The sequence below is a fragment of the Miscanthus floridulus genome, chromosome 2 (genome assembly GCF_019320115.1).
Source record: "Miscanthus floridulus cultivar M001 chromosome 2, ASM1932011v1, whole genome shotgun sequence".
NCBI lineage: Eukaryota > Viridiplantae > Streptophyta > Magnoliopsida > Poales > Poaceae > Miscanthus > Miscanthus floridulus.
The window spans coordinates 87308222-87318924 of NC_089581.1; positions in this window are offsets into that span (position 1 = coordinate 87308222).

The following is a 10703-nucleotide window of genomic DNA, read 5'->3' on the forward strand; positions in this document are numbered from 1 at the left end:
TTACGATCCATTTGGGGATAGTGTTAGTGTCGGTGCAAGATAGATGCATGGTTTGTGCCAAATTGACCTTATGCTCAGAAATTGTTTTGGACGCACCCGATGGTACTCCTAGGTTACTAGGCTCATATGGAAGCTCGTTTCGGTCCATTTGTAGATAGTGCCAATCTTAACGCAAGATAAGTGCATGGTTTTGTCGATGTTTGACCACCGATAGCCTGCCACAGGGGTACCCGGGGTAGTATGTTCGGGCTTCAGCGTATGCGGAACTCGACGGTTAACGCAAGAGACAGTCGATTTATCCTGGTTCGGACCCTCGATCTCTGATCGAGTAATAGCCCTACGTCCAGTCGGCGTTAGCCTTTGCGTTGGATTGATCATAAAGTGTCGTGTCATACAGTTGTTGTCTTCCTCTCCCAATCTAAGGAGCCCTGCCCTCCTTTATATAGTTAGGAGGCCATAGTTTTAGTTAGTTTACAATGAGAGTTCTTAGTAGGATTACAGATTAATACTGCTACTAAGATTACAGGGGAAGAATCCTAATTAGACTAGGTCTTCACCCTTCCTTATGGGGTATCCCGTGGGTCCCGCATCGACAAGCCCCCGAGCACTTCATGGTTGAGTTCTGGAAGCCTCATCTTGTTCCTTCAAGTCTCGTTGAGTAGGAACAAGCGTCGTCCGAGTGCTTTCTTGAGCGAAACCGTGCAGCGCTTCGTGAGATCTTTGCGTGGTGTGTATCTTTTTTAAGAAAAAAGTACTCCTATTTGGATGTAGCCCCCGAGCCTCTGGCTGTTTGGCACAAGGAGCTTGAGGGTCTTTTCTTGAAATCGTCCCGATTCTTCATCGAAAGGCTCCCGAGCATATACCCGGGCTCTTTGTCAAAAAGAACTCGGATATTGCTCGGTCTGGCTTCTTTTTGTCATGAGTCCTTGAAGTAAACTTCTTGGTGACGTGCGCTTTTTCAAAGAAAAAAGTGCACTCACTGAGTGTAGCCCCTGAGCCTCTTGCTATTTGGAACAAAAAGTTGGAGGGTCTTGAATCAGAGTTGTTCGAAAAGACTGTATACCTCTCCTTTTGCTGATGATGTGGTGCAGCAGTTTGATGCCACTCATCAGCTGTCGGAGTTAACTGCTGCCTAGGGAAGCTTGTCGTCCCTTGCAACTTCTTTTGGAGAAAAGCTCCGGGTAAGTTTTTTCACCGTTCCTTCTTTGGATGTTCGCTTTTCTTTGGTCCTCATTCTTTGTTTTTCTTTGTATCTTTTTTGCTCAGTCCTTCTCTCATGATCATACCGGCTTCTTTTTCTTATCTGAAAATGAGAAAAAAGTTGTCTTCGGAAGTGAGTGCCCTGAAAGCTGATCTTGACCTCCTCCGAGCCGAAATGGAGGCTGAGCGTCAAACGCATCAGGATGAGGAAAAATCTCTTCGTGCTCGGGTTGTCAAAACCGAGAAGTAGAGGGATGCTGCTCTTTAGGAGGTTCAAAAGAACTCGGAGGCCATGAAGAACTTGGAGGCCGCGAAGGAGTGCAACGGTATTGAGGGTTCTTTTGTTTCTTTCTGCATTTAAACTCTCCTTTGTGCTGACTTGTTGTTTGTTGTCTCGTCAAGCTCTTCGGGTTGAAAAGCAGAAGCTCTCAGAGGGCGTTGAAGAAATGAAGACTCTTGTTCGTACAAGTCATAACAAGGCCAAGGAGGTAATTACTCATGCTAAAGAGGAACTCGCGCTTGCTAAGGTGATTAGGCATGGAGCTAATAGAGATCTTGTGCAGGCCCAAAAAACTATTGAAGACTTGTCTGGAAAGTTGGCGACGACTACTAAAAACTGGAAGGCTTTGTGGAAATCCTTTCGTTCAGTAGCCGATGTTCTTCGAACTCCAACGGATGACAGGCAATCTTGGGCTCAGTTGATTCCTCGAATTCCGACTTGTTTCCAAGAGTTTGTGAAGAGGTGCGCTCAACTGTGTACCAAGAATGTTTTGGCCTAGGTCTGAGTTCTTTCTCCAGCAGCTCCTTTGTCCAAGATAGCAGAGGAAGCTGATAGTCAAGAGTACATTGATGCCTGTTAAGAGGATGGAGCCTGAGGTTGAAGACTTAGCTAGCAGAATAGTAGATAATCTCAACATTGTTCTCTCTTCTCCTGATGATGAGGCTTGATGTATTTGACCTTTAGGCCCATGCCTTGTAATATGACATTATGCTTCTTTTGAATGAAGATTTTTGTTGAGGGTCTTCTCTGCCTGGATGCCTTGTTTATTCCTTGGATGATTTGTCTAATTGGCTAGAGTTACTTGACTTGCCGAGTACTTTGTCTTGCTTTCGTCTTAGCCTTGTAAACAACTCTACGCGCTATTTTGACAAACTTTCTTGATTTGTCGAGTACTTTTATGTCCCATATAAACAATTCGTTATATATATAGATCTTTGTGCTGACAACCTTTGCTGATCTATCGAGTGCTTGTCTAGCCTTCTTTTGTGCCATGTAAACAACTTGTTATACGTAGGTCTTTGTGTTCTTGGGTATCTCTAGTGTAGCCCTCGAGCCTCTTGCTATTTGGAACAAGTAGTAGGAGGGTCTTGTCTTGAAATTTCTCTGGTCTAAGCTCATGCTTAGTTTCAGTCGTATTGCTTTTATTTTGGGTTTTAGCTTATTAGCTACCCTCATCGGTAGGCTCAAGCGTCTTTTCAGCTATTTTACTCTTGGCCAGGATGCTCAGGTGTATTTTCAGCCATTTTGCATTTTATTTCGGGTGTTAGCTTGTTGGCTACCCTCATCGGCGGGCTCAAGCGTCTTTTCAGCTATTTTGCTCTCGGCCGGGATGCTCAAGCGTATTTTCAGCCATTTTGCGTTTTATTTCGGGTGTTAGCTTGTTAGCTACCCTCATCGGCGGGCTCAAGCATCTTTTTAGCTATTTTGCTCTCGGCCGGGATGCTCTAGCATATTTTAAACCATTTTGCGTTTTATTTTGGGTGTTAGCTTGTTAGCTACCCTCATCGGCGGGCTCAAGCATCTTTTCAGCTATTTTGCTCTCAGCCGGGATGCTTAGGTGTATTTTCAGCCATTTTGCGTTTTATTTCGGGTGTTAGCTTGTTAGCTACCCTCATCGGCGGTTCAAGTGTCTTTTCAGCTATTTTGCTCTCAGCTGGGATGCTCAGGCATATTTTTAGCTATTTTGCGTTTTATTTCAGGTGTTAGCTTGTTAGCTACCCTCATTGGCGGGCTCAAGCGTCTTTTTAGCTATTTTGCTCTCGGGCGGGATGCTTAGGCGTATTTTCAGCCATTTTGCATTTTATTTCAAGTGTTAGCTTGTTAGCTACCCTCATCGGCGGGCTCAAGCGTCTTTTCAGCTATTTTGCTCTCGGCCGGGAGGCTCAAGCATATTTTCAGCCATTTTGCATTTTAGAAACAACTCGGAGAGAGCCATGAGACAAATGCTTGCCGAGAGATAATCATCTTTATTGATCATGAATATTGATGTGTTACAGTGATATATAGCGCTATTTTTGTTGACCATGAATGTTGATCTCCAGTGTCTTGTATACATATTTTCCCTTGAGTTGTTTTTATGCGTAGAATCTTCGTAGCTGACTGATGTGCCATGTATTGTTGACTTCTTTCCCGTCTTCAGCCATGAGCTTGTATGTGCCTGGTCCGATGACTTTTGTGACGATAAAAGGACCTTCCCATGGACTGAGTAGTTTGTGGCGTCCGTTGGTTTTTTGTATTCTTCTTAGTACTAGGTCTCTGACTTGTAATGATCGAGACTGGGTGTTCTTGTTGTAGTGGCATCTTAGTCCTTGTAGGTATCTTGCTGATTGCAGGGTAGTGTTTACTCTGACTTCTTCTGTACTATTGAGTTCTAATCTTCGGGTGTGTTCTGTTTCTCCTTCGTTGTATTGCTCTATCCTTGGTGACATCCAGATCAAGTCTGTGGGTAGTACGGCTTCTGATCCGTACACCAGGAAGAAAGGTGAGTAACTAGTGGCTCTGTTTATTTGAGTCCGTAGCCCCCATACAACCTTGGGTAATTCTTCAATCCATTTTGATCCATAGTCTACTAGTTCTTCGTACAGTCTTGGTTTCAATCCAGCTAGTATGAGTCCATTAGCCCTTTCTACCTGTCCGTTGGCTTCTAGATGTGTGACTGACGCATAATCTATGCTAAAGCCACAATCCTATGCCCAACTTTTGAATTCTATAGCTATGAAGGGAGAACCCAAATATGTGATTATTTGATTGGGCATGCCGAAGTGGTGCATGATGTCTTGGATGAACTCGACTGCTTTGGCTACGCTGTATTTTGCTAGTGGTTTGTATTCGATCCACTTGGTGAACTTGTGAATTGCTACAAAGATGTACTTGAAACCGCCCTTCGCTTTCTTGAGAGGTCCTACTTGATCTAGCCCCCAGCAGGAGAAAGGCCAAGCGGGTGGGATGCAGATGAGGTTGTGGGCTGGTACATGAGTCTGTCTTGCGAACATCTGACAACTTTTGCATCTTCTGACGAGTTCTTCTACGTCTTTCAAAGCGGTTGGCCAGTAGAAACTAGTGTGAAATGCTTTGCCGACTAGTGTTCTTGAAGCGGCATGATTTCCACAGCAACCTGAGTGTATTTCGTCTAGGATTTGTTTGCCTTCTTCAAATGAGAGGCATTTTAGGAGTACTCCTAATGATGCGGCTCTTCTGTATAGCTTGTCCCCTACTAGGACATAATTCTTGCTTCTATGAACGACTTGTGTGGCTTCCTGTTTTTCCGCTGGCAACTTATTTTCTTTGATGTAATCAATAAAAACCTGTGTCCATGAATTGCTGATCACCAGAATCTGGTTGCCTTTGGATATGAGTTCTGTGGTTGTCTCACCAGGTTGTTTGATAGAGGGAGCTGATAACTCCTCTATGAATATGCCAGGTGGGACCTTTGCCCTATCGGATCCAAGCTTCACAAGAACATCTGCTGCAATATTGGAATCCCGTAGGACATGTAGAATTTCTAATCCTTGGAAATGTTTTTTGAGTTTTTGGATTTCTACATAGTAAGCCCCCATGTTCTCTTTGGTGCAATCCCAATCTTTGTTGACTTGGTTGATGACTACTGCCGAGTCGCCATATACGAGTAATCGCTTGATTCCGAGGATAATGGCCACTCTTAGCCCATGTATGAGAGCTTCGTGTTCTGCTTCATTGTTGGTAGCTTGCCATAATATCTGAAGGACATACTTTAGTTGTTTTCTGTTTGGAGAAATTAGGAGGACACCTGCACCAGCTCCGCCTAGCTTGAGTGATCCATCAAAGTACATCTTCCAATGATCAAGGATGGCGCTTGACACGGGTTGTTGAATTTCTATCCATTCAGCAACAAAATCAGCAAGGGCTTGAGATTTAATTGCTTTCTGCAGGGTGAAATCGATGTTGAGAGCACCGAGTTCAACCGCCCACTTGGATATGCGTCCTGTTGCGTCTTTGTTGTGTAAGATGTCTCCTAGTGGAAAATTTGTTACCACGGTAATCTTATGGCTTTCAAAATAGTGATGAAGCTTGCGTGAAGTAATCAACAGGGCGTAGAGTAGTTTTTGCACATGCGGGTACTAGATTTTTGATTCTGACAGTACTTCGCTGATGTAGTATACTAGGCGTTGTATTTTGTACACGCGCCCATCTTCTTCCCTTTCCACTACTATTGCTGTGCTGACTACAGTAGAAGTTGCTGCAATGTATAGCATCATGTCTTCATCTTTCTTTGGAGGTGTGAGGACTGGTGAGGAGGTGAGGTATGCCTTAAGTTTCTTGAAAGCTTCATTGGCTTCTTCTGTCCATTCGAACTTGTCTGTCTTCTTTAGCAGTTTAAAGAAAGGCAACCCTTTTTCGCCTTGTCTTGATATGAAACGGTTGAGTGCCGCCATGCAGCTTGTTAGTTTTTGTACATCTTTGACGCTTCAAGGAGGGCCCATCTCTATTATGGCTCGAATTTGCTTGGCGCTTGCTTCTATTCCACGATGACTGACCAAGAATCCGAGTAGTTGTCCTAAAGGAACTCCGAATACACACTTGTTTGGGTTCGATTTCCATCTCCATCTTTTCAGATTCTCAAAGGTTTGTTTTAAGTCTTCAATCAGTGTATTCGGGTTCTTTGTTTTTACAACCACGTCATCCACATATGCTTCTATGTTTTCACCGATCTGATCACCAAGGCATGTTTGGATGACTCTTTGGTAGGTGGCTCTAGCATTCTTTAGTCCAAATGACATGGTCTTGTAGCAATAGGCGCCGAATGGAGTGATGAAAGATGTCTTGCTTTGGTCCTGTTCTTTTAGTGCGATTTGGTGATATCCGGAATAGCAATCAAGAAAGGATAATAAGGCAGATCCTGATGTTGAATCAACTATCTGATCAATGCATGGTAGTCCAAACGGATCCTTTGGACAGTATTTGTTGAGATCCGTGTAGTCAACACACATGTGCCACTCGTCCGTGTTCTTTTTCTGTACTAGAACTGGATTTGCTAGCCAATCTGGATGGAGGATTTCCCTGATGAATCCAGCTGCCATTAGTTTTGTAATTTCCTTTTTTATTACTACCTTCTTGTCGAGAGAGAATCATCGTAGTCATTGCTTTACAAGCTTAGAGCCTTCATTGACATCAATTCCACGCTCAGCCAACTCTCTTGGGACCCTTGGCATGTCGGCTGGCATCCAAGCGAAGATATCCTTGTTGTCTCGAAGAAAGTTGGTGAGCGCGAGTTCCTATTTTACTAATAGGTGGGCACTAATGGTTGCCGTTTTTGAGGGATCACCGGTGCCTAGGTCGATATGCTTGACGTCGGCTTCTTTTGGTGGTGCTAGGATGCTTGGTCTTTTAGCCGGTATCTCTAGTTCTTCTTGGCTTATTTCTGTGGCAATGGTGGCTATTTCTTTTCTTCCGTTGTCTGCCTGTGCTTTTGCTGCAATTTGGATTGCTTGAACATCACAGTCAAATGCACGCTTTAAATCACTTCGAAGAGAAAGAACGCCATTAGGCCCTAGCATCTTAAGCAATAGGTACGGATAATGCGGTATTGCCATGAATTTTGCTAGTGCTGGGCGCCCAAGGATTGCGTGATATGATGAATCGAAGTCTGCGACTTCAAACTTGATGAATTCTGTGCGGTAGTTTGAGGGAGTCCCAAAAGTAACTGGTAGAGTGATTTGTCCAAGTGGCATTGCTGCCTTACCGGGTACTATGCCATAAAAAGGCGTGTTTGTTGGTGTGATCATCCCGATGAGTTGTAGTCCCATCTTCCTTAGAGTTTCTAAAAAAATGATGTTGAGTCCGGCTCCTCTGTCGATTAGTACTTTCGTAACAGTCAGGCCAGCAATGGTTGGATCTAGAACCAATGGGTAATGGCCTGCATTTCCTACAATGGTCCATTGGTCTTCTCTTGAAAATTGGATTGGGTATTCCGACCAATTGAGATATCTTGGTGTAGCAGGTTCTGCTGCCATGATGGTTCATAATGCTAGTTTTTCTTGATGTTTGCTTCTGGAATCTGGAATCCCAGCAAAGATTACTGCCACTGTCCCTCTGGATTTTTGGATTCCCTTGTCTTCATGGTTGTCTCCTTCTTTTTTCTGATTGTCTGCTTTATTGTTTCCCTTGCTATCTTTTCTAGTGTATCTTTCGTTGAAGGTGTAGCAATTTCCGATGGTGTGTTTTCCATTGGGGTGCAAGGGGCAACGTATGTTCTCAATGTCGTCATATCTTCTAGGCTTGGTAAATTTCTTTAATTTGTCAGCCATTGCTACTGTGTTGTCTGGACCTCGCTTTCTCTCCTGATGTCTGTTGCTTCGAGGATTTTGCCTGTCCAGGTTGTCTCTGTTGTTTCTATCCGGGAATCTTTCTCTTGTTTTTTCCTCTACAGTAATCATCTTTTCCACTGTTCTTCTAAATTCTTCATTGTTTCTTGGGTTTTCTTTGCAGAAGTCTTGAAATTGCCACCTAGCCACAATTTTGTGAGAGAAAGCTTCGATTACTTCTCGTTGTGTGATGTCGTGTACTTGAGCTCGTAGTTCGCCAAATCTTCAATAGTAATTTCTGAGACTTTCACCTCCTTTTTGCTTGAGTCCTTTTAATTCTGCATGGGTGATTGGATGTGTAATAATTCCCACAAAATTTTCACAGAAAGCTCTTTGCAAGTCTTCCCAATTTCTGATTGATCCTGGATTCAATTTGTCAAACCATTGAAGCGGCATGGTTCCTAGGGCCATTGGAAAGAATAAGGTTTTCATGTCATCATCTCCCCCGGCTAATTCAATTGATTGTGAGTAAATCCTGAGCCATTGCTTTGGTTCGGTCTTGCCATCGCACTTGGAGTGCTTGGATGGTTTGAACTTGTGAGGTAGTCGTATCGAAGCAAGTCTGTTTGCAAAACAGGGGAATCTATCGTATGTTCTGGCTTCTGTATATTCTGATTCTGCGCCTCCTTCTTGCCAACTATCATCTTGGTGAGAGTAGTTCTGTGTGGCTGTCCAAGTAGGTGCTCTGCTTCTGTCCTTTCTTGGTTGCTCGACTCGGTTGTTTGACTGTGATTTCTTTAGCTCTCTCCGTTGTGACTTCCACTTGGTCCAAGTCTTTCGAAAGCAGACTTCCTTTGATTTTGATCTTCTTGTTCATGAGATGTTGCTCTTCCATCACGCGTCCTAAGGACTATGGATCGGAGGAAGTCCCAGAGATGTTCTTGTTTTTCATTAGGATGTGAAGTTGCTCTGAGTTCTTCTAATGCTTCTTGGATCTTATCGTAGGGTGTATTCGCTGCTCGTCCTTCTTCAACTTCTCACTCTAATTTTCTTCTGTTGTACTCGGCTAGATCTGACTCATATTTGATCCAAGTATCCTTTCGCTGCTTAGCATGATGTAGGCGTCCTTGTTTCAATTTGTTCTTTCTTTCTCTCGCTTGCCTTTGACTTTCAATCTCACCATCATGCCCCTAGATAAATGGTGATATGTTGGATTCAGATTCATCTGAAGACCTTACGTCGGGTGTTTCTGGGGGGATCAATGGTGATCGAGGATAGTGAATCATCAGTACTTCTCTAGCGTGAGTTGTTTTGTCATCGTTGTTGACCTCCATCCAGCCAGAGCTGTTGATAACTTCAGTAGAGGTTTCAAGGTCACAGATTGAATCTCCTTCTTGGTAGGGTAGAATTGCTGTTGTTGTATCGTCGACTAGTTGGGTGTCGTCATCCTCAGGAACGATACCTAGCTAGTGAACGATGTAGTCTTGAGATGTTATAGTTAAAACGAGACCTTCCTAGGCTCCTTTCAGTGGCATTCTAAGCACAGGATAGGTGGGTCCTTCATGCCATGTCTGATAAGGTGTTGCCATGTTGTGGAGTCCAAACGGAAGAGGACCCAACTTCTTTGAAGTACTTTCAGTGAACTTCAAGTAGTATTCTTGATATGTTGATGTCATGTTCTGGAGCTTTGTCAGAAAAGAACTCGGTTTTCTGAAAGAACTCGGATAAGACTTCGTCTTGGAAGCAGAAACTGAGTTCGAATCGGATGCGTGAAGTTGCGAAATCCGAGTTGGATTGGAAATCAATAGCTACGCGAATCTTCCAACAAGTTGATCTATCATTGTTGTCGAACTAAAAGAGTCCTGATGATGATTTGAATCTTTGAGGAGACGGCCTTGGAGCTTGCCATCATCGCCTACCTCGCAGATTCATGAACCAAAGATGAAGATTGATCCCTTCGAGAAGATCATGTTATCGAGGTCCATCGAGCTCTTGAACGCAAAGTCACCGAAAGCCCCTACCTGGTGCACCAGCTATCGATGTTTGACCACCGATAGCCTGCCACGGGGGTACCTGGGGTAGTATGTTCGGGCTTCAGCGTATGCGAAACTCGACGGTTAACGCAAGAGACAGTCAATTTATCCTGGTTCGGACCCTCAATCTATGATCGAGTAATAGCCCTACGTCCAGTCGGCATTAGCCTTTGCATTGGATTGATCGTAAAGTGTCATGTCGTACAGTTGTTGTCTTCCTCTCCTGATCTAAGGAGCCCTGCCCTCCTTTATATAGTCAAGAGGCCAGAGTCCTAGTCGGTTTACAATGAGAGTTCCTAGTAGGATTACAGAGTAATACTGCTACTAAGATTACAGGGGAAGAATCCAAATTATTCTTGGTCTTCACCCTTCCTTATGGGGTATCCCATGGGTCCCACACCGACAGGTTTGTGCCGAACGTACCATAGGCTCAGAAATCATTTTGGATGCACCTAATGGAACTTCTAGGTGATGTGGGTCTTGTGGAATGTCATTTTGGTCTGATTGGTGACAGTGTTAGTGTTGGTGCAAGATACGTGCACGGTTTGCACTACACGTACCATTGGCTCACAAATCAATTTGGGCACAGCCGATGGAACTCCTAAGTGACGTGGGTCATGTGGAATCTTGTTTCGGTCCGTTTGGAGACAGTGTTAGTGTCGATGCAAGATTGGTGCATGGTTTGTGCCACATGTACCATTAGCTCAAAAATCATTCTGGACGCACCCGATGGTACTCCTAGGTGACGAGGCTCGAGTGGAATATCTTGTTTTCATCCGTTTGGACATAGTGCTAATCTTGACACAAGATAGTTATGCGGTTTGCGCCGAGTGTACCATAGGCTCAGAAATCATTTTGGATGTGGCCGATGGAACTCCTAGGCGACGTCGGTCAAGTAGAATCTCGTTA